General features: G+C 35.2%; 2 pseudogenes; both read right to left on the minus strand.

Annotated features, from left to right (window-relative positions):
* Positions 1–8165: 8165 nt before the first annotated feature.
* Positions 8166–9890, minus strand: LOC148916955 (uncharacterized; annotated as a pseudogene).
* A 1245-nt stretch (positions 9891–11135) lies between these two features.
* On the minus strand, positions 11136–12440 carry LOC103343573 (uncharacterized; annotated as a pseudogene).
* Positions 12441–25799: the final 13359 nt, after the last annotated feature.

Consider the following 25799-nt stretch of genomic DNA (forward strand, 5'->3'; position numbering starts at 1 on the left):
ATCCAATTAGGAGTGGGCGTGATGCGGTTTCTCCTCAAAATTGGAATCATAACTACAAATTTTTTTAGGTGCGGTCCGGTTTGGATATGGCTAGATAAACTGCCAGTGCGATTCCATTACAACACTGATGCAATTTCGCCGGTTTTCGATTCTCAAATGGTTTTAAAAAAAATTTCCAAGTTGTTTCAACATCTGGGTGTGTGAGATTCAATGCACATAAAAGAGAAAAGAACACAAAGTGAGATATATATATATATATATATATATATATATAATTGTGCTTCTTTGATCTCGGAAGATGGCTGCTGAAAATAATGAAGAGGTTAGATCGGGTGGTCGTTGGGCTTAGTTAGGTAAGGTATGTTAGTGGCGGATCCAGCATCTTGTCAAAGTGTCGGCATAAATATTATATAATAATATTATAATATTTATTTATGTAGCAATATTATATATTTATATAACTATTTATTTTATGAACACAAAATGCGTGTGTAAGGGAGGACAAACTAAGTTATTTCTTGAACTGGGCATTGATATTCTGTCAAATTTGGGGCCTTGATATTTTGAATATGGGAAATTTGAGTTAAAATCTTGAAGGTTTTATTTATTTGTTAGTCAAATGTCTTATTTATTGTAGCCTACATGGTTGAAGAAGAAATTAAGTGTATGGAGTTGCCCGCACTAGGCTCTAAGTAGGTCCGCTAGTGTTGTAGGCTTCAACCCTAAAAAATATATGGATTTTGAAGTTGGGCTGCTTAGTTGGGTTCAGAAGAGTTGAGTTGTATGGGATATTAAATATAATATATATAGTCCTTTTTTATTGAGAGACACCATTTGGGGTCATTTAGAAATATTTTTTTCAACGATCCAAACAATCTAGTTTTTAAGTCTACATTCATAAATCATCCTTGTAAAAAATTAGACAAATTGGAAATTGTTTCGGTATCCAATTGTGTTCGACAAAATCAATGAATACGGCGCTTCAAGAAAGTACTAAAATTGCAGTAATTCAAATGAGTGGTCAAATAATATCAGATTCAAGTGATTTTTTGTAAAGATGATCTTTGAATGAGTATCTACAAAATAGATTTGTTTGGATTAGTTAAATACAATATGGAGTGAGTCATACAAGGGTGTCCCTCAAATATGATCTCTTAACTGAAGCTCCCTATATATATATATATATATATATTAACTAAATCGATCCAGTTCAATGCAAACCGGTTTTTTAAGATGCAGTTTGGATTTGGAATTAGAATCGGGTTGAACCAGTTTGTTTTATTTATTTATTTACTTTCATTGACTTTTTAGTCAACTAGGTTTTTGACCCCGCCCCCTTTTCCAATATGGTTTCACTAAGTTTTCCGATTTTCCTGTCTCAATGCTTATCCCAAAATCTAACACCATATTGAATCTCTATTGAGGTTATATGGTTAATCAACTCAATATAATTTTTTTAAATTTCTTTTTCCCTAAAATGAAACAATGACTAATCAAGACACAATGGCAGTTTCATTATTTTAAGGCTAAACTAATTATTTTCCCTTGAAATGTGAAAAACTCTCACAATAAAAGAGAGTAGAAAAACTCTCACAAAAGATAGGTGGAAACTAAGCAGAAAACTCAAATAGAGTTTCTACGACTTATTCCAAGAATATAAAAACTACACAAGTTGGATTGCGACTTCGTTGTCACAAAGCCAACTTGTCCACAAACACCAAAAGATAACATATTCGCACCAATCGACTGTCCTCTTAGGAAAATAGAGCAAATACACCGAAAAAGGATAGATTCGCTAAGATTGTTATAGAATTAGCCCATAAACAAGCCCACAAAACAAAGAGGGAGGGACAATGTGGAAGGGGGAGGGAAAGAGGAGAAGGTGGAGAGGAAAGAGAGAAAAAAAAGAGGAAGACATGCAAAAAGTATGGCAGTCACCACTGTGGGAACACATTTTCGACAACCACTAAAATGGTGACACATGGAAAAAGGAATATTTCTTAGCTCAACTAATTGTGCTAATTAAATCTCATTTAATTAGGCAATTATCCATGATTTAATATAGAAATATCTCCCCAAATCAAGGATTTGATTTCAGCAAATCTCATTGATTTATCCTATCACCTACTTTTGGATAAAAATAATCCTAATTAAATAAGGATTATTCTTCAAACCCTAGCAAACAAGGAAGCTATAAATAGATGGCATCTCATCACACTTGAGGTAATTCTAAAACCCTAGAAATCTCTCTCTCTCTCTCTCTCTCCCTCCCTCCCTCACGGCTCTGGCCACCCAAACATAGACGGCTATGCGTCACCTGACTCTCCTTGTGAGAGAACACTCCGACCTTTCCATTATTTGTTGCATCTTGCTAAGAACCAATTAACTGACTTAGGCATCGACATTCTTCTTCTCCAACTCCTTGAGCTGAGCAAAAGAGGGGGCAACAGTAGACTGAAGGAAACATATATATTTTCTTGGAAATGAATTTTGCCACAACATATAACACACAAAAAATCATAATGGCAGATTAATTTTGCTTATTCTAATTGAGTTAAGCCTTTTTCATTTAACCCAAGTATCTTATGATCTAGTCTCTTTGTGCACAAAATAGAAAAGAAAGAAAGGTTAAGCTTTTACCCTTGATGACTATTTCCTAGAGAAGACAAGAATGAGTACCTTTGTGAAAATGTCTTCTTTTCTTCCTATTCTTACAAGCTTCTCAAGCCAAGACTCCAAGAGTGAAGTCTTCTACCTCACCACACTAAAATGGACTAGTGATAAAGAGAAATCAACCTAGATGACTTAGATGCTAAACTTTCTCTGGTTAGACTGATTTTTGGCTAAAGAATATGAAAGGGAGGATGTCTCATCTACACATCAAAAACTCAAGAGTGGAATGCCAAAAACCCTAACTAGGTTTTGAGTCAAGTTTAGCTTTCATAGGAAAAAATGAATGAAAGGATTTGTGTTGTCATACAACACTTATCCTTGGGCCCATTTGGCTTTTAGGTATTTTGTCACTCTTTAAATCATATTTAAAACACAATCCAATTCTTTATGTCAAATTTAATATCATAATTAACTTTAAATTGTGAATTATAACTTAACCATTAAGTCATACTTATAGTCTTGCTATTTGACTTGGTCAAACTATTTGACTCGGTCAATTGATTTGGTCAAACATGTCGATTTTGACTTTTGACTCATAGTTTCTTTTCTCTTCATTTGTTCCTCTAATCAAATTTCTCAGTGTGCAGTCCGTAGGTTCCTTTTAGCAAGATAGTGCTCAACTTCTCTGAATTAACTTGTGAATTAAATCTTACTATTTAATTCTTCGTACTAGTGAAGGTTAATTTATGATTGAACCTTTCAAGACTTCCACAAACCATGGTTGACGCCTAGCAGCATGTCATGGTTATCCGAACTAAATATGATGTAGGGAAGAACCTATTCAAATTGGAATGACCGAGGCAATTGAATCCTTATCTTATACAATACTCCTTTCACATTATTAGATAATGGAATCTAATGTCGAATATCCTAATATGAACTATTCCTTTATATGATTATCTTGGTAAGATTTGATGGCTTCTTTTTTCAAATCTTATCCACTACTCTGCACAGAGATTTGATTAATCGTATCCTTGGAGCATTCTTTTTCTTTAAGCCATGTCTTCTTCAATACAACTATAAAGTACCCTAAAAAAACAAACAACATAGCCACAAGACATCTATGATGTCTCATGTCTAAGGATTAGTTTGCCTCATTACAATTTATTAGTTCTAGGTTGACATGTGAGTAAAGACTTCCATTCTATAACTCATGTATTTGATTGCATTCAATGTACTTGTTCTCCTACAAGCACCTACACACATATCTTAATGTCACTACACTTAATGACCTGAGACCTCGCCATTCTCTACATATAGAGAAGATACTATGTGTATTAGTCTTGGCGGAAGATCAATGCCCAATTGTTATTCCCATGACCATGAACATATTTAGGATTAGGGATCATGATAAGTCTCGATGTATGCAATCTCATTACTTAGTTCTCTTATCCACACACACACACGCACACACACACACACACACATATATATATATATATATATTCTTAGGACTGTAGTTGTTTTACTGTTATGATAATAAATAGAATATCATAGTTGAAAACAACTAGTCTTGCTCATGAATAACTTAATAAGTTATTACATAAGATGTCCTTAATATTACTAACTCATATGAGCTCCAGATAGCCTCAGCAGTAAAAATCACTCATTTTTGAAGTAAAATGATAACCGCATCCTTCTGCTTCTCCAGAGAAAGGATAAAAAAATGGGCTAAGATTGTTAGCTTGATGTAGATGACCAACTAGTTTGGCACAAATAGATCAGCTCGACGAGAAGTTCATTTTGAGGAGATCAGACACGCTCACGTGCCCAACATAGCTAGGCTTGTCAACTTTTGGCCCATCAGGTCGTGCACTTGTTAAACTTTTTGCCTGAGCAAACAACTCTTTGGCCTTCTTAGCCATAACCATCCTCGCCTCGAAATGAGTCAACGACGTTGGATCAACTCTATACTTGACTTCTTGTAACTCGACAGATGGCATACACTTGCTAGATAGATGAGCAGTCTTCCCAGTTCAATCCTTATCCCTTGACTGATGCAGATGACTCGAGCTCCTGTAAGTAAAGTCAACTACCCTCTATTTCTCGATAGAAGAACCAGGTCTGGAGTAGACATCTTTATAGGGAAGATTACAAATTTGAGCTTCTTAGTTGATGACTTGAGCAGAATATCTTGAATGTTTTTAATGCCATTAATCTTCTTGTTGTTTAAGCCTAAGAGGTGCTTAACCAAGCAGACGACGAAGATGAAGTTCCATCTTTAGTCTTCTCAGCAGACGACATCTCTTTTGAAGAAGACTTGATCACAACAGAAGGAAGTCTATATTCTTTCTTAACAGAGACACATTTCTTGCTCGTGAGGTCGCAGCTTCATATTTGGAAAGCATGGGAGCAACATTCCTCTTCCCATTCGTCAAGCTGATCATCTGAGTCGAGGTTATATAGTTTCCACCTCTCAACATCTCCAGCCGAGGGCCAACCACATGTTTTCCTTCGATACTCACTTAAGAGCCAAAGTCATTGGCGAAACTTTGCAGGAATGTTCATGGCTTGGTGAACATTAGCCATGTCTGGATTGAGATCAATCTTTTTGCTGATGACATCACCTGAGAGCAAAGGTAACATGTTAGTTAGCTAAATAACCAAGAGAAAATCTAGTAAAGAAATGTATATCAACAGATCGTGGCATACCATGGCAATATGTTATAGGAGCCCGCGAATCGTCATTTACGTCGCTTTCCCATCTTCCGCTGACCTCCAACACATCCGTACTCCATGCATGATCACCAGCACTAAGGCTATTGAATAGCTTCTTTTTATGTGCAAGAAGTTGAGCGTACTTCTCATAATGCCTTACTTAGAAGAAGTAGAAGAACTCTTTCAAATTCAAGCCCAGCCGGAAGAAACGATTCAAATTATCGAAGTAAATTACAGCAAGGTAGGAGTTCGGGGTACACTAACTAGGAGCACACTCAATGGCATGAAACACTTTATTGAATAATCTTGACTTCAGGAATCGGAGGCCCAAAGGGAAGTAGAATGGGCGAAGCATGATGATCCTCGCATTTGGATCATTCGGGTCCGTACGAGCCACATCATCGTTTGAAGGCTTTACCAACTTAACATGCACGTCATATGGCATGGCAAAATCAAACGGGGTCCGCCACTTTTGGAAGTGTGCCTCGCTCGTGAGATAGTGCAAGTGGGCTACAAACCTCTTCTTATATACCTGAGAGCCACCCCACAAATACATGGGTACTTGTGAACTTGATGACCAACTTCCCTTGTCAGATAACATGATGGTGGAACAGCTACAAAAACAAGGAAAATTGCAAGTCAAAAACCCTAATTTGCAATTGAAAAAGAAAAAATAGTAGTGGCATCAGCTGCCAGTAGCTGCCAACAACAATCATCTCCATTGCTCTAGCTGCCATGTCAACAAGCAGCCATCCCCAGCCAGCTAGTCCTTGTCGTGAGAAAAATAAATAAAAATAATAGTTGCCAACAGTCTTAACGACAACCAGCTAGCTGGCCACTTTACTAAGTGGCGGCTAGTCCTCGCGAGAAGCCCGAAAAAATAAAGACGACAAAAATTATTTTTCAGCTTACCTTGGTGTGCACAACTCTTCTCCTTGACAAGCGATTTTCTCCTCCAAGATTCTTCTCACAAGTTAGAAAATAGAGGAAAGCAAATTTGCAAGATAAAGAGTAATGAAGAGGAAGCCTTGTACTTATAATGGTTGGGCATCATGGCAAGAGTTTACAAGATTGTGAAGAAACCCAAAAAATAAAATAACCTTGTCTTGGATGAAACTCTGTGCTCTTTGTCAATTGCTCCTCAACAATGGCGCCAAAATTACTTGGTCAAACTCAAGTGTAGGTGTCGTAAGCCATATAATGCAAAAGTTGATTGTTGAATCCACAAGTAGAGGAAAGAAAGAACACAAGTGTGTTAGAGTTTGAATATGAAAATAGATAAATGTGGATAAGATTTTTCTTTAGAATTACAATGGTTTTAAAACACTAAGGCATTGGGGTTGCACTTTCAATATAAACATGCAACTCATATTAATTTGATCCATAAAAGATGATTCTCAAATGTAATTGTTCAAACACTTAAAACTCTTTTTAATTTCCTTGAGAAATATTTTAAGCACAACATGTACCATTTGGCGATAAACTATCGAAAAATAATCTTCACTTATTATTTGGACCAAAATTAGCAAGGACCCACTCCCAAGCTATTTGGACAAACTATCAAAAAACAAAAAATTATTTTTATCTCAAAAAATACCCAATTCATTCTTGTTCCAAATTTCATAAACTAACAACCAATGTTAATTTACGAAATACGTGTCTTAAAAGAGAAATCAGGATGTTGCTCCAACACTGAAGCTTCATGATTGGTTCCGAAAAAGGAAATAGCTTGATTAAAATAAACAGAAGTCTAAAAGCATGTTTAGTTGAAAGACCTCATCAGCATCAACTTGTAAGAGCAAGCTAAATCACAAAAGATTAAGAAGAAATTTAAGGTCTGTCAATCTCGCCTGCAGAGAAGGAATTGGTACATAGTCAAAGCATTCCCTTACCAAACATGCAAAGTTAAGGAGCTAGAACCGCTATAAATAACAGCAAAAGATTTGATTCAATGGACAACTAATCTTTTTCAAGAACAAACAACTTATTTGAACAACTTTTAAATACACTAGACTTAAAAACCTTTGTGCTTCTCACAGCTAATCAAAGCCAAGACTTGAATCAAATCCTTTCCTACTCTTACCGTTCCCAGTAGACAACTTATGATTGGAATTCTATTTTTATTTTTTTCAAATACATACCATGTCTAATTCCCAGTTAACAACTCCGGATTGGAATTACATTGCTATTAACCCTTTTTTCACTAACACTTTCGTAGTTGACTTTGTAGTCCATGACTGATAACGTGATCTAGAAAAAAATATCCACATGTGGTATTGTTTGACCTTGAGATTTATTTATAGTGAGAGCAAAACTCAACTTCATTTGAAATTATTTTCTTATCAGTTCAAATGGTAGCCCAACAGTCTCAGTTGTCTTTAGAGGGATGCGTGGTAGAAAAACCATGCTCCTAGCAGATTATGCAGTTAGAATTTTAGCATCAGTGAGATTTTGGTATGACCCACCACATAATAATCCTGTACCATTATACAATCCAAATTTTGGGTCAGTATTTCTAAGAAACATGATTGGAGCACCTCTCTTCAAAGTTAACTTATGTGGTGGCAACCCACCAATGTAGATTGACGCTTTTTATGCTTGCACATATTTCAACATTAATGTGGTAGTTATACCTCAACAACAACCAAGGATTATATGGAATAACCCAACTGTTATCAACTATTATATTTCTTCGTCAACTCTTATATTTTCTCTCCTTCGATAAACTGAATATGAATCATTCCCTTGAATAGTGGTTGCAACAAATGATTTGGGGTACTTTCTTTTACAACTTCCATTTACAAGGAGATTATGGGTTTTGAATTCCACATGAATCATGAATCATGAATCATATGCTTTAATACCACATTGCAAAGTTGAGGCTCTTCATTTTCGTTTGGTATTTCAACTTTAACAATTCGGTAATAATAATCTGGGATATTGAACTTATCATTTTTATCCAACACAACCAACATATGCACATGTGGAAGACCCTGTTTTTGAAACTCAATAACATATGCATAAGCAACAACATTACCTAATAACTGTTTTTCATTGATATCTTCTTTTAGTTCCTCCAATTTTGCACGAAATACTCTAGTGAGTAAGTGGGGACAATCTTGCAACGTTTTTCCAGGGAGTAATTCTCTCTTAATTTCTTCCCAAATTGGGTTGCATGTCATGGTCATGAAAAGATCTAGCATGCCAAATTTTTGATATTGTAGTCGATCATAGAAGCCAACATAATCTTGGACGTTCCAAAGTCTTCTACTAATTGTCTCAACAATAATATTTCTTCCATTTCGATTCACCATATCATCCCCTCCTACTATGATTGCAGCAACTTGCGATACCGATGGAAATTGTATTGACGTCAATCAGAAGGTTGCTATTTTATAATGAGCCTGCATCTTGGCAAATCTTGGAGTTGTCTGAGACTTCTTAATGTATGCATAAAAGGATTGTGTTGATTCAAAATTCGTTGTATCTTCTCAACCACATGTTTATCTAAAACTTCACTTTGAGTAATCCGGTTTTCAACTTCATACTCGGTGTCGTATATGTAAGCCTATAGAAATCATTGCGTATTACCTTCATTGGGTAAAAGTCCACCAATCTTATGATATATTGCACTTTGCGCACAAAAGGTATAAATCCCACGTCCACCAATATTTATTTTTTCATCAACATGTACACCCATTGAAGTAAATGAAAAAAATTGTTCTAGACCCAAATGTTTTATCTGAAGAGTGTGCCCTCAGTTGTTTAGTCAGAAAAAAGAGCCAGCATTTCTGGGGGAGATTGTATATGAGGTAGAACAATTTTTCCACCTGAGCAACACATACTAAATGTTTCTCTAGGAATAATCGCACATTGCACTTTGAACATGTGGTTGAAATAGGTAATTAGACAATCTCCAACCCAAAGGGTGGAAACTCAAATTTTGAGTTTAGCCTCCAAAAAACTTCTCCAACCCATGTATTTTGGGAGGTGAAATTTTGAGAAATCTCAAAACTAGACTAGAATTCCAATCTGCATTCTGCCTGGATTGATAAATTCGTGAGGCCCAAATCTGCTTTAATTTATATTTTTTCTATTGAAAGCTAGAAGCCCACGTAATGGGCTATTGATGTTGGGCCGCTGTGACAAGTGGGAAAGAAGATTCACATTCCTTTATTGAGCACCAACAGCTACTTCTTCAAATCAAATGTTATGCTGTTTTTTATTATTATATTTCAACAGCTATAAAATCAACGATTCTGATTCATTTTAGGCAATCTCAACGGTAAATTTCACATCCAACGGCTCAAAATTAAATATTACGGTTAAATTAATATTTATAATTAATCTAAGTCAGATCCAACCCGAAAACTTATTCCAAATTCTATAAACAGCCATTCATTTGGTAAATAATCCACCAAAAATTAATTTTTTTTCCTTTCTCCCTTTGTTTTCCTTTCTCCCTTTGTTATAATTTTTCATTCTACATTCATTCTTGCTGAGAATGGCCCCAAAACTCCAAAGAGGTGTGAATGAGAAACCACAAGAAGATGAGGCATTGTGTAGAAGGTGGGTTTCTGTATCGAAAGATGGGGCTATTGGCACGAATCAATCAAACGATTCATTTTGGCTGCATGTATACCAAAATTTTTTGGAAAATGATCCAGGCATGAGCGGAGCCGGGGTATGATCACCGCAAGCTATTGCTTCTCAGTTCAAGATCATCAACCAACAATGTTCTCTTTGGAAGGCATGTATAACAAAGGCCAATGCAAGGCATGTGAGTGGCTCCAATCCTAAAGATGTGGCGAGTACCCATTTTTTCAATGCTTCAATTTATAATTTTAATTGTTTTCAATTATTAACTTGATTTTTATTTTATTTCATGGGTAGGATATGAATGCAAAAACACTTTTCTTGAATGATAATAAACCTCCAAATAGGCCTTTCAAGTTGTATCATGCTTGACAAATCTTAAAAGATTGCCCAAAATGGAACGATCTATGTGAATCTCCCACACAAACATTCAAAGATTCTTCTCATAGTGGCAATACAGTCAATTTGGAGGAAGATAAAGATGATGTGGTCATGCCCACTCCAAGACCGTTGGGAAGAGATAAGTAGAAGGATGAAAAAAAGAAAGAGAAAGGTGTTGAAAGTTATCTCAACCAAAGTGGTAAGTTCTTGTCTGAATAGGTTCAAAAAGGAAATTAGGCAAAAGAAGATAGGAGGCGAAGGTTAGAGCTCCTTCAAGAGCAACATACATATCAAATCCAACAAGATAAGGAGGCCAATGAACAGAGCATAATGTCCATGGACCTATCCAAATTTACTCCGAGAAAGAAGAAGTATTAGGGGAATAAGCAAGATGAAATTATTGAGGCCCAGATGAATACAAGCTCCCCCCACAATCCAGAAGACAACTCTAGAGACTATTATCCAAGCCCTCCATATAGTGGTTATTAATTTACGTTTATTTGTGATTGTTGTTTATCTTTATTTATAATTGTCGTTTATCTTTATTTCTAATTGTTGTTTAGCTTTATTTTTAATTATCGTTTACCTTTATTTGTAATTGATGTTTATCTTTATTTATAATTATCGTTTATCTTTTTTTTATGATTGTCGTTCATTTTTCTATGATTAGTTTTTTCTTTAAATTCAATGATAAACCATATAATTCGTTAAAATCACACAACCACTTTTTTAATTTAAACACACTTTCATAATTTAAACACACAACATAATTTAAACACACAACATAATTTAAAACACACTTACATAATTTAAACACACAACATAGCTCATTGCCCATCTCCTTCGCATCTCCAAATGTGGTTGATCAAATCATTTCTAAGATTGTGATGTACTTGTGAAGCACAAACTCTATTATGACGGATCATGTAGTCTGAGATAGTTTGTATGTCTCGGTTTATATCGTACGTGATAGTTGGCTCAAGCTCACAAGCAAGTCTTGCTCTTGCTCTTCTAGATGTTCGTGGACAATTGTCTTCATCATCAGATTCTGCATCTAGATCCTCATTCTCATCCTCAACAATCATGTTGTGCAATATTATGCACGTCATCATGATTGAATGAAGTTGTTCTTTGCGCCACATACGTGCAGGTCCCCTAACAATTGCCCATTGAGCCTGAAGCATTCCAAAGGCTCTTTCGACATCCTTCCTATAAGCCTCTTGTTTTTGGGCAAATAGTCTTTTTTTTTGGAGTATCCGATTGGGAAATCGTCTTAACTAATGTAGCCCAACGAGGGTAGATACCATCAGCCAAGTAATAACCCAGATTATATTCATTTCCATTGACAACATATTGGATACGGGGAGACACTCCATTCACTACATCATTGAACAACGAGGAACGAGCTAGAATGTTGATATCGTTGTTCGATCAGGCAACTCCAAAAAAGGCATGCCATATCCAAGTGTCAAACGAGGCCACTGCTTCTAGAACGATAGTTGGCTTATGCTTGTAGCCGGTAAACTGGTTTGCCCAAGCAGTGGGGCAATTCTTCCATTCCCAATGCATGCAGTCAAGACTGCCTAACATACCTGGGAATCCTCTACGACTAGCCTTGTGCAAGAGCACTGTAAAGGTCGGCCGGATTTGGGGAATGAAGGTACCACTGACCATACACGGCTTCAATAACATAACAAAAACTTTCACAAACATTCAAGGGCTGTAGATTCACTCAATCTACAGTACTCGTCGGTGGAGTTTGCCGAGCATCCATATGCGAGCATTCGACAAACGGCTGTTAGCTTCTGCTCTGGGATAGACTTTTTCGTCCACAAGCGTCTATTTTCTGGGTAAAGTATGGCTCATTTGCAGATCCGCCTGCTAAAGTCCACTGGGGGATAAAGTGGTCTTTCACAGAATTAGTCCTTAATAAGACTCTTATGATGTTTTTCTCTCTTCCGATTCTTGTATTCGCGCCCTGCAACAGAACCACCATGTTTGGATTGTTGAGCATATTGCTCCAACAAAAATGTATGGTGTTGAATAGCCATTTTAACCCTCTGTTGATAAAGGTCATGATCATCATAATCATCATTGAAGAAATTTTGTATAGCATTCTCACGTGAATTCATTGTAAGAAGGAGAATTGAAGTAGATTGTGTGGTCAGTTCAGTAGAATAACACTTCTTAAATAGACAAGAGAATGAGATGACCTACATGTTTAAAAATAATTGAAGGAAGATAGGAAAAGATAGGGAAAGATAAGGGAATCCAATAAAGTGAGATGAACAAAGATGAGCAATAGTTCAGAACGTGATTGAAACAAGACATGATGGGAAATGGTTCATAAAATAATTGAATGAAGATAGGAAAAGATAAGGAAAGATAAGGGAATCCAATAAAGTGAGATGGACAAAGTTGAGCAATGGTTCAGAACATGATTGAAACAATACAATAGGGGATGGGAAAGAGTTCAGAAAATAATTGAAGAACACAAGTGGAGGTGGGCAAAAGTTCAGAACATTATTGAATGAGAATAAAAGAATCCAATGAAGTAAAAGTAAAAGTAAAAATAGAAGAAAATTATGGCTATGGCTTCAATCAATCAAATTATTCCGGGCATACGTATGGGGTTGTACTTGTTTTTATTTTTAAGTGAAATTCTATTATGTTTTGGAATTTTAATTTTTTTAGGTTAAAATGTTTAGAAAATTAAATCACGAGTATTGAAACAAAAATAATGTCAAGAAAAAAAATATAGGGGTTAATCATTCTTAAACAATTTTATAAAGTTGCGGACTCAAATTATGAGTCTGCAAGGTTGGAGGGAAATTTTTTTTGAGTCCTGAAAATACATGAATAGTTGTATTTTGGAGGGTGAAAATTTGAGTTTAGCCCCAACATGATCAGAGATGGTCTTAACATCCGAACTAGGGCTGTCAATGGGTCAGATCTTGATCTGAATCCGATCCAAATCCGATGCAATTAATAGGAGATGGATCTAGTGGTAGAATTCCATGACCCAATTATGTGCCAAATCTGTTAACTCGTTAAGTTAACAGGACACATATGAATTTAGCCCAATCTGATCCTATTATATATATTATCACATTATACATTTATATAAATATAATATATATCACATCATACCCAAAAAAAGAGAGTAAGAGATTGTCTATCACGTGTGTTAGTTTTGTTTTGAAAGAAGTTTATTTATTTATTTATGATAAGTGATAGAATATTATTGATGTAGAAAATGTAATACAAGAAGTTTGAACTCGTATCAAGAGCAAAGGAAATTCCTTGGTCACAAATTGCAATCTTTGTACAGTACATCATAAATAAAATTAGGAGGTTCCTCGAACCAATATAGAGAACCCCCGATATGCAAGGCAAAATGCGCTAAATGATGAGCCACATCATTAGCAGTACAACGAATATGGGTAAAACCTTCCCTAATGATCAATGTCAGCAAGCTCTTGGTATCCTCCACCATAGGTCCTATGACGGACCTATCTATGGAGTGACTTCGAAGTGCTGTAACGATCTGGAGAGCATCACTTTCAAAGACAACATTTTGATAACCCCTTTCCATCGCCAATATTGTACCTGTTCTTGCAGCCAAAGCCTCTACTTGTGGTGCAGAGAAAACATTAGTCAAGTTAGTTGCACAACCCGCCGCAAATTTGCTGGTGGAGTCTCTCACAACCACACCAACGCCACCCTCCGTGGTCCTTGGCTTCCAAGCACCATCCACATTTATTTTAAGAGTGTTCTCATGTGGTGGCCGCCACATTTGTTTCATTTGACCTTGCTTACTTTGAGACCCCAAGCAATTATTAACTCGCAAAAAATCATGTAGCCTCAGAGATGCATGCAAGCTGACTTGTTCATGCCTACTTTTCTTATTATTCCATAGCAATCCATTGCGTGCTTCCCAAATTGCCCAACCCACTATGAGAAAATTTGCAAAGTCATGACAGCTTAGTTGCTCTGCATAGCGAAATACCCAATCCTTGGGTGAATAAGCATCATTGTTCCACTTGCTACTACTTAATGTCGAACTACGCCAGGCACAAATTGCAAACGGGCAGTCACGAAGGATATGAATGGAAGATTCAGTTGGGCCCCCACAGAACATGCATTCCTCATCTAGGGACACCTTTTTTCGTGCTAAATTTGCCTTCATAGGTAATATTCCAGAGATAACACGCCACCAAAAAGTCTTGACTCTGGCTGGCATGATGGCTTTCCAAATTAGAGACCAATTCCTAGCGACTGCATCCGGATTCGAAGAAAATGCCCTGCCAGTGGGGGAATGCAAAGATATGGCTACGTGGTAGGCACTCTTAACTATGAACCTACCTTTTTTTTAAAATCATAATGCCACACCAACATATCGGGTGTCAAATGCAGACTCAGCGGGATAGAGCGAATGAGCATCACTTCTTCAGGAAAGAAAAGAGTTTGCAGCAGCGGAACATTCCATTCTTGTGAGGCACATGAATTAAGTCTGATACTTTTGTGATAGCACTGTTCTCAGGCTTGGGAGAAAAGATCCGAAAGCTATTGGGTTGTGGCAACCACCGATTCTCCCATATGCTAATTGTATCACCGCATCCCACTTGCCATCTGGAGCCTTGAATAACAATTGTTCTTGCTTCACAAAAACTTTTCCACACAACAGAGGCATGAGGACTTATTGCAGTTTCAAGAAAATAATGATTTGGAAAATATTTGGCTTTAAGGACTATCTTGATCAAGGAGTCTGGATTCTGGAGAAGGCGCCACCCCTGTTTGGCCAACAAAGCCAGATTAAAAGCATGCAAATTTCGAAAGCCAAGGCATCCCTCTTCTTTTGGGGCGCATAACTTGAAAGAAGTTAAAGTATATTGAAAGAAACATCAATTAAAAGAAACACTAATGTTAGTATATTGAAAAAAGCTAATCTGGTTTTGGTTAAGGATATAGTATTGAAAGAAGCTAAAGTGACCCAAATTGCGGAGCCTTTGCCTACCTATTTCCTGCTGGTTTTATCTCCCACACTTATCTTCAGGTTATTTATTTATCTTCATTCTTCTTTAATCTCTCACACTTTTATTCCTAGGTAAGATGGTTATCTTCACTCTACATTTTATCTCCCACACGTTTGTTCCTCTTCATCTAACTCTTCTCTTACCCCTTTTTCAAGTAATTTTTTAGACTTGTAAGATAGATGAAGATCAGGGAAAAAATGATGATACCTAAATTGTTATATAGGTGAAAGATTCTCCTTCAAATTCTCCAAAGAAACGGAAATTAATATCTAAGGCATGGAAAGACTTTGTTAAATTTAAAAGGTCAGATGGTAGTGAACTTGTAAGGTGTAACCATTGTCGTAAGCAATTTGTGGGAGATAATATTAAATGAATTAACCACTTATAGAAGCATCTGCTTAGATGTCTAAAGATAAAAAGTAAAGACATCAGTCAACAAATGTTAGCCATAGCAAAAAATACTTCAAGCTCCTTTGCTATGGTTAAAAATCATAAGTTTGATCAAGAGAAAAGTAGAACTGATTTTGCTAGGATGGTTATTTTGCACAATTATCCATTCAATATGGCTAAGCATGAATACTTTGGGATATTTTTGAATGGTATTCAACCAATGTTTAAACTTGTGTCTAGAAATACAGTGAGGTATGATGTTTTTAAGGTTCACAAAACAAAGAAGAGAGGTTGTATAAGTACTTTGAAGAATTTTCTGGTATGATTATTCTTACTACTAATCTTTGGATTGCTGATCATCAAGATATTGGATATATTTGCTTGACATCTCATTTTATTAATGATAATTGGGAATTGGAAAAAAAGATAATTGCTTACAAATGTATTGAATATCCTCACGAGGTAGAAACATTGTTTAGATATATTATTGATTTGATTTTGGATTGGAAATTTGAAAAGAAATTATTTTTCATGGTTGTTGATAATGCTAGTGTCAATGATGCGATGACTAGAAAATTGAAAAGATTGCTATGTGACAAGTCTTCAATATCATTGTAAGGTGAGTTATTTCATGTGCATTGTAGTGCTCATATTCTTAACCTAATTGTACAAGATGGGTTAAAAGTGATTAGATATTTTGTTTACAAGGTTAGAGAAACTGTGAAGTACTTGAAAAAGTCTCCCTATGCAACACAAAAATTTAATCAAGCAAAGACTCAACTTAAGTTGAAGGATAAGAAAAAAGTGACGATGGATTGTCATACTAAATGGAATTCTACTTTTTTTATGATTGAAAGTGCATTTGAGATGAAAGATGTGTTTTGGCATTAGCATAAACTGATCATAATTATATATTTCATCTAAGTGATGAGGAGTGGAAAGTAGAAAAAGTGATATGTGATTGCTTGAGAATTTTCTATGTTGCAACTAATAATTTTTATGGTTCTTATTTTCCTACCTCTCGTATATTTTTTCATGATATTTGTAAGATTCAAATGCATTTATCTGCTTGGGAGAGTAGTGAGTATGATTTTCTCTGTTTGATGGCGACCCCAATGAAGTTGAAGTTTAATAAATACAGGGAACAATATAGCTTGATATTAGCAGTTGTATTTGTTTTTTATCCAAGATTTAAAATGAATTTGGTTCATTTTTATTATGCTAAGGTCCATGGGTCAGATGCTTGTCCTTATGTTGAAAAAGTTCGTAATGCTTTATTTGATATTTTAATGAGTATGCTGAGGATTCATCTCAAATGAACCCAAGTCAAGAAGTTGGTGATACTAATAATGAGCAGGGTATGGCTTTCAAAGATAATGACTTGAGTGGGTTTGATTCTTGGTATGGTGGGGCTTGATCTTCCAATATCAGTGCGCATAAAAAGTCAGAATTAGATGAATATTTGGATACGCTATTATTTCCAATACGCTATTATTTCCAAGAAGTGAGCCTTTTTGTGTTCTCAATTGGTGGAAAGTAAAAAATGTTAAGCTTCCTATTTTATCAAAAATAGCTCATGACATCTTAGCCATTCCAACAACTACTGTTGCATCTGAGGCAACATTAATGTAGGAGGAAGAGTAATATATGAATTACGTGCTTATATACTTCCAAAAACTGTTGATGCTTTCGTGACTACAAAAAATTGACTTCCTTCTAAAATATGCATGTAAGAATATTGATTATTTATGTGTTCAAAATAATTGGTCATATTTTCAAGATTAGTTATTATTATTATTATTATTATTATTATTATTATTATTATTATTTTTAAGGATCTAATTTCGGTTCTCTAACACAAAAAATGCAAAGAGCAAGATGAAAGTATTTTGGTGGAGTTGGAAGATTTTGGTTCATGTTGAAGTTAAGTTGAGTATTTTGGTTCATGTTGAAGTGTAATTGAATATTTTAGATACATGTATCATATTATTTTGTGGAAGATTTAAGTTTATATATGTATATATTCTATGTTAGTTTTTTTAGTTTGAAAATGTATGAGATAAAAGAATTCGAATCGTATTATCGAATCTGGTATATGATAATCCATCATATTGTATATGGATCTAATTATTTAGAATCCGTCGGATTATCGAATCAGATCAGGTTGCAATGTTTTTCATTTTGGATTGGATCGGATATAGATGGATTTGCTCCATCTTCGATTCGTTGACAGCCCTACCTAGCACACCCATGTTCTTGTTATAATTTCAGGCACAATTGTAGTTTCTCATTCCTCTCCTTATATGTTGCACATCATTGTGGTATTGTTGTGTTGGCCTTCGCGATGATGTAATGTATCGTTATTCACTTATGTTTTGTATTAATCAATATTGGTTTTTCAATATAAGATTTTAGTTATAAACTTAAAATTATTTATTACTTATGTGTTTAAAATAGGTATCTACTAAGCTCACTATTAGAAGTAGTAATTAAATGAAGACCATCAGAAAATTGCAACCTATTCGAACGTGCCAACTGTTTTATATGTGTTAAACGCATTCTAGTAGATTCTTCACCAGGATTGTTGATATGCTATACAACCGTTAAACTTGTACCTTCATGTTGAACTTGTTCTATTCAATTTATTGAATTTAAGTTTTATGAGTGTAAAATGTCAGTATTTGTATTAATTATATTCACTACTTGTCTCTAATTAGATACCATTGTATTAATATTGAAAATACACTAAGCGCACAAATATTATTTTGATCAAACCAATAATAAACAATGTACATGATGGTCATACTGAAGTAGGCCCCAGTAATAGAGCAACATCTAGGTATTTCATGCATTAACGGGTTGTGTGCACGCTCCATTAATAACTACAATATTTATTACTATAGTTGAACATTCAATGCTTACAAAGTAATTATGTTATTACTACTAGGTAATTAACAATAATTTAATTATTATATAATAATTACCTATGTATAAGATTTTAATTAGTATATAATAATTAACCATTTATAATATTTTAATTAGTATAAATACCGTTGTGAGTTTTAGTCACTGTTTTTTGATTAATTTGAACTTGTTACTTATATGTAAAGTTTATCATTCTTAGTGAAATATCTATGCAAGGCATTTATGCACCGTTTTATTTTTCAAAAAGCTTCCATGCAGCCTTTTGTGGCCTAAGATACTTACAGAAATGACCTGAAATTTCTTATATATAAGTATGTTTGATTTATATTATCTTTGAATATATTTGAAATTTACGTGGTGACATTTTATATCTCCTTAAATAATAGCAATGCATTAATATTTGATTTATGTTACAACAAATATATTTTTTACGTACAAATCACTTTCAAGCATTAATGTTATTCAATTATATTTTTAGAAATCACTTTCAAAATGGTTGTATCTATTTGTTTTGGGCTCTTTTTTTTATTCTTTTCTTAAAATTTGAAGTTAATGAATTAACTCATAGTTCAAAATGAACATCAAATAAGGGTACATCCATTATTAATACAAACAAATGATTAATTAGTTACAAATAATCAAATGGTTTGTGTAATAATAATCTAATACAAAGAAGGAGCAAGCAAGATGATTTTCTCTATTCAATGTTTTCATTGTTCTTCTTTTAGTTGCTTGTTGCTTTATTAGTTAAACTAGTATAATTAGCAAACAAAGAAAGTAATGTAAAGTTAGGTGAATGTGGGCGTATACCCATTCCTAGTAATGGATAAATCGTTGGAAGAGAATCTTGCAACATGAGATTAGGAGCAACATCAAAATGACAGTAATTTAAATTCAGAAAAAATAAAAGAAAACAAAACTAAAATAAATAAATAAATAACATATAAGCAATTGGACACATTTTTGTTTGGGTAGTGAAGATTAGGCAAAGCACTAAAGTAGAAGCAACGTTTGTCAGACAATATAAATCGAAATACTAAAAGACTCATTTTACAAATTTATATGAAACCATTTCCTTTGTGAAGTTTTTAACTTGAAGGCCTTCTTATAATTGTTTCAGTCAGCTTGCATTGTCTTCTTATATTTGTCACTCTTTTTATATTAAAAAAAACCTAAGCCCATTTTTTCAGTCACTTTGCATGAAAACCAACACCATTCTAAGTTAAATCAGATGGAGAAAAAAAAAATCCAAAAGCAGCCTGTAAGTCAAGCAGAAAGTATAAACAGCCACGAAGATATATAACAAATTTCCCAACTTCAACCAAATAAGAGTGGACATGATATCCATACTAAATTTACACAAACACTGCATAATTTTGAAGATAAAACTCATAGTTATCAACAAATAGGTACAAACTAAGAAGAAAAGAATATTACAAATACAAAACTGAATAAATACCCATGGGTAAAACCCAAATGCATACCTGAAAATTATAATTTAATCACCACAGCTTTGTTGATATGAAAAAATTGTGGTATAGGTGTTTACTACGAAAATGAAAATTCAAATGCAGTAACAAATGGAAGAAACTCAATAAAAAAAGAGGATGAAAACAAAGATAACTAAGATTTCGCTTGTGCAAGAGAAAAGTACTCTAAATCTATTTGAAACTGAACTGCATCCCATTTTAAGGAACAACGAACATTATATGAGTATTTGGATATGGTCACCAAATTCTAGCCAAGTCAAATGGTCTCAATTCCAAGCCAAGTCAAGGAGACCAAATCTCAAACCAAGTCAAGTGGAAACCCAAAGGCCTAGCCAAAACGAAGATATAGTTATTTATAATAACAATAGTCAAATAATAAATAAATTGAATGGCAAGACCCACAAGCTTGACTTTGGGTCAGCCAAGGGGTTTAAGGTTTGATTCCAAAAGAATTTTGAGGTAGCAGATGCAACAGGTAAAACATATGCAACAATTAAGGGTTTTCCTTCAATAACAATGGTAGGTGGAATGGTGAAAGAAAAATGGGTTACCTGAGCTAAGCTTTTACCAGAATAGTTGTTGAGTTCCAATAAATGACCAATCGGCTGGTGTTTTTAGAGCTGTGGGCATACTTGGGAATTTTAAACAATACGAAAGACCATAAAAGATCTTTTGAAAGAAAGATAAGGCCAAGGTTGGCCCACGTTGATCCTTGGTTGAAAAGTTTGCTATTTAATGTCAACTTTATGCAGATCGGTTTTGGTTTATAACTGTTGGACAATTCATATTAGTAAACGAAGAACAGATAGAATATGAAACTACCAATGAAATTGACTATAAAGATTGGAATATCCCCAAAGTCCTTGGTCAAGAAATTTATAAGAAAAAATTGTCACTTTCAAGTTTCAAGTCAACTACCCATGTGAAAACAGTCGAATCAATGGTTTTTTTTAATGGTGGTTGTGAAGATGGCCAAGTAGTTGGCTGGAACCAAGTCAAGGTCTTGGCCTCTCATGTCAGTGAGTTGGCTGGAGAATGGACGTCTTGGTTGAAGAGATGGTTTGGACATGAGAGGACCCACATAGGTTTACCTTGGTATTCTCAAAGTTGGTTCAAATTGGCATGAGTATTAAAAGGCTATGAGCAATATATATGTTGCATATTATACTTTGTATATGTATGTGATAATATAATAAAATTAAAGGCCTATGGCTTGGGAGGTTGGGGATAAAAATGAAAGGCCAAATAAGTGGCCCACGAACTCCCTTTCTCTATCTAAATATATTTAGGGTTAACTATAATAAACCCCCCAACTTATAGGGTCATTTACGAGTTCATACCCGATTTTGGAGACATTTATGGGAACATACTCAACGTCGCGAAAACTTACAGATCGCCCCCTCCGTTAGCGAATCCGTCAGGAAATTCGTTATCTGCCTATATGGCATTTGTGGGACCCTTTTTTTAACTGACGTGGACTCCATATAAGACATAAAATTAATAAAATTAAAAAAATATATAAAAACCCCAACAAAAAAAAAAAAAAAAAAACTCGTGTTCTCTCTCTCTCTCTTTCTCTCTGGGTTGCTAGGAACGCCTTGTCTTCCTAGACAGCGAAGAAGAAGCTATAAACGATCCATGGAGCCTCGACGACAACGCCGCCAATCCTCCACTGACCTACGCCAATCGCATCGAAGGCGGTCCTTCAATCACTTCGTTAAGAGATTCGCGCGCAAGTTTGAAATTGACTATAGACGTTTCTCAATCTGTAGCTTCATCAAAATGGTCATCAATCACAGCTGTGGCAACCCCAAGTTTCTAAAAATCCCCAGGATTTGCTGCTACTACGTGAACGCCACTGAAAAAATACTGGAGCGAGAGAGTCAGATCTGGGTTGGAGAGAGTCAAATCTAATAGAGGTGGGGCGGAGCTGTGGGGATGGTGGGTTGGAGGTCTCTCGTGTTCTTATTTCACCTTAAACTCTCTTTCGGCCGCCACTCTCTTGTTTCTGTCTCACACTCATACGGTGATTTGGTTGTGTTAAGAGGATTTAGGGATGACGCTGGGATTTGGTTGTGTTACTGTTATTCTTTATTCTTTTTCTGCAAGTGGGCTCTCAAACTCTGCTCTTTTTTGAATTTCATTGAATTTGGAGAATTGGGATTGTGTTTTTCCTCATGGGTACGGGTTCTACTAGGTACCCATATGGAATTACTTGCCATTACTGTGGAAAGTTTAGGGCTTTTCCTCAATAAGTAGAGTTTGTTGGCTCTAATTTTCCCCTTCATCTGGAATTTTTGAGAAATAATTTGTACCCAAGTTTTGTTTCCACCACTCCAAGGTAATCAGTAGTGCCTCTATCTTCTCTTTTGTACTTGCTTCAGAAACTGAGGAAAAGAAGAAAAAAAATGGCAAACAAACCAAATATATGCTTTTTGTTTATGGGTTACAAAATCTGTGCTATGTTCTGTGAAGTTAAAGACCAATTCATTCAATTTGGTATCTTGCAGATCTTTATTGAGTTGGGATGAGGGGCAATGTGTGGTTGTCGTTATATGCTCTGAGATGAAGACAATGTCGGTGGAGTCCTTGTTGAGGACCTTGAAGGCATCACGGAGCTAGTGTTGGAAGGGTTGTGAGCTTCTCCTCGGCGACTATGGATTTGAGTTGGGCTTGGGTCAGGGTAAAGGGGCGAGGAAGATGGGGTGGTGGGCGCACGACGAGGGTGGGGGTAGCTGCTGGAGCAGAGGTCGATTAGGGGACGGCTGGATCTTGGACCCAGAGGTGAGGTGGTGGGGAAGGGGAGGCTGCTAGGTTTTGGTGTTAGGGGAGGTGGGAAGGGAAGATGCAATCGATGAGGGTGGTTGGGGTTGCGACGGAGAGGGGTTGGGAAGGGGTGGGCAAGATCGTCGGGGTGGTTGGCTGGGTTGGTTTTTGTTTTTTGTTTTTTTGTTTTTGTTTTTTTGTAATCAATTTTAAAATAATTTTAATAATTTAAAACTAGTTTTGAAAAATATATAATTTTTTATTAATTTTTAGTCCACGTGAAAGTCCACCTCATTAAAAAATAGAGCCCACATTTGCCATGTAGGCAGATAACGGATTTCCTGATGGATTCGCTAACGGAGGGGGGCGATCTGTAAGTTTTCGCGACGTTGAGTATGTACCCATAAATGTCCCCAAAATCGGGTATGAACTCGTAAATGACCCTATAAGTTGGGGGGTTTACTGTAGTTAACCCATATATTTATATATGGTAATAGTGGCATCTTAACATATAATTATTTTGTCATATATATTAATATTGAAAACTAAGAAGTCATGTAGACCTTAGCCAAGTTTCTTGGATGGACTCATTGGAATTCCAAGTCACCCAACATCGGTGGATTATGTTTAATCAAAATTAGAGACTCTGGAACCCACAACGTCTCACCAGATGTTAAGCCCAAGTTCTCGGAGGTCCAAGCCCAACCCATGAAAGTAGGCCCAAAACCTCCGGATGTTTTCATGCATGTGACGAGATCCATCCAAGGAAAGCAATCAAAGAGAGTGATGTCAATTTGGAACGTTCCTAAGGAAGAGAGAATCAATTGATCAGATTTGCAACCGATGATCTCATTTGAATCAATTCCATGAATTTAGGAAGCCACACAAGGAAAGATTTTGAATGAAGTTGACATTTGGCCATTTAATGGCCAACCCATGGGCTGACGAATGACCCTATATAAACTACATCAGACAAAGAGCAAAGGACCCTGACATCAGACACAAAAACCTACTTTTTGTCTTTCAATTTTCTATCCCTAGACTAGGTTTTTATTTTCCAAGCAAGTAGACTAGATCAGTTCTTCACTCTCATTAGTGTAAGTTTAATTTCTTGTGCTTTCCTTTACGTTGTTTTAAAATTCAAGTTTATCGCTTTATTTTTAATTGTTATCGAATTCTCTTTATGTTTAATTTAATTTCAGATTGGTTTATTGTTTTTATCGTTTATATCGTTCTTATTTCGTTCTTCGTTTAATTTACGTTTATCTATTGCCTTGATTTACTTTGTCGCACTTTAATTCTTGTCTTTAAGTTTAATTGTATCTTTTAATTTAATTTACATCATTATCATTAAAAATCTCAAAAATACTAAAATACCTATAAAAAACCTAACCATCCTCGACCCCGAGGGAGTGAAAGAACCTAGGCCAAGAGGAGGTTCCTTGCTTGGCCGATCAATCAGCTGGTTAGAAGTCAGAAGCACGAACACAACAATTCAACTTTTTCCATTCAAGCCAGTCAATGGTTTGGTGGTGGCACGCATATGCAATCTAAAAGAAGAAGGACCAAAAAACTCCTTCAATCAGCCTACTCGGCTGAAAAGAGGGAAACAATGAGATATACCAATGCAACATGAAATGTGATATAGACGCAGGTCTAGTATTCCCAAAATGCAAGTACTTCAAATTGTAGCCTTAAACATTACATATAATATATTGATTCTCATCCCAAAATCCTACCAGAGCAGCAAACAAACATTACAACAACAAAGAAATCAGTACAAAAAAAGAAAAGAAAAGAGGATAAGGAATAGAGAGACAATCATAAATCATACCTTTCAAGTGAAGAATGGTTAGAAAATTTGGGTGAATGACGACTTCTCATATTTGGATTTCGTACTCAATTGCAACGAATAGTGCATAAGCTCTACTAAGGTTTCAATTAAGCAAGACAAAAGTACAGTAAATCTGTTTGAAACTGAAATGAACAGAAAACAAATTATCCATGCATAAAATATAAGAATTAGAAAAGAAAACACATCAACAAAAATATGGCAAAATATTTAACCCCATAAGCTCAAACTAAATTTAGTTTACCAAAATCAATGTCTTTTGAAGAATAGAACAAAGCACTTGATTGAAAATACCCCTTAAGAACAATTAGTCATATGCTATTGTGTTATTTACACATCATGGATAAACATATCATTTTTATTATAAAAAAACAATAATTGACAAAGCAAAAAGCACATAGTAAAACAAATTTCAGAACAAATATTGAATTGAATAGCATCCAATTCACTTAAAAGAACAATAAAAATAGATTACAAGAAATGAGATCAAACATTATATAAGGCATACCTATGCAACAAGAAGTTGTCAAGTTGTCAATGAACCGAAATATGATGTAGATGCACGTCTAGTATTCCCAAATTGCAAGTACTTCAACTTGTATTATCAAATATTACATATCTTATATTGATTCTCATCCCAAAATCTTACTGGAGCACCAAACAAACATTATAACAACTAAAACATTAGTACCAAAAAAATAGAAAGAGGATGAGCCAATATAGAGGCAACCATCACTTTTACCTTTGAAGCGAAGAATGGTTGGAAATTTGGGCAAACGACGGCTTCTAGTATTTGGATTTTGTACCCAATTGCAGCGAATAGTGTTTAAACTCTCCTCAAACAATCAAATTTTCAAGGAAGCATGAGATTACATAATAAAAAAACATACATATACAGGCATAAAAAAAAAAAAAAAAAAAAAAAATTGATGCTTTACCTTTAGTTACAAGGTAGCATGTGCAGTGCATGATGAGAAAGGAAGGTTTTTGGCTCTGACCAGTCAGTCTTTACACTGGGTGTTTACTTGCAAT

Source organism: Prunus mume, linkage group LG5 (assembly GCF_029339155.1).
Source record: "Prunus mume cultivar Tortuosa linkage group LG5, ASM2933915v1, whole genome shotgun sequence".
NCBI lineage: Eukaryota > Viridiplantae > Streptophyta > Magnoliopsida > Rosales > Rosaceae > Prunus > Prunus mume.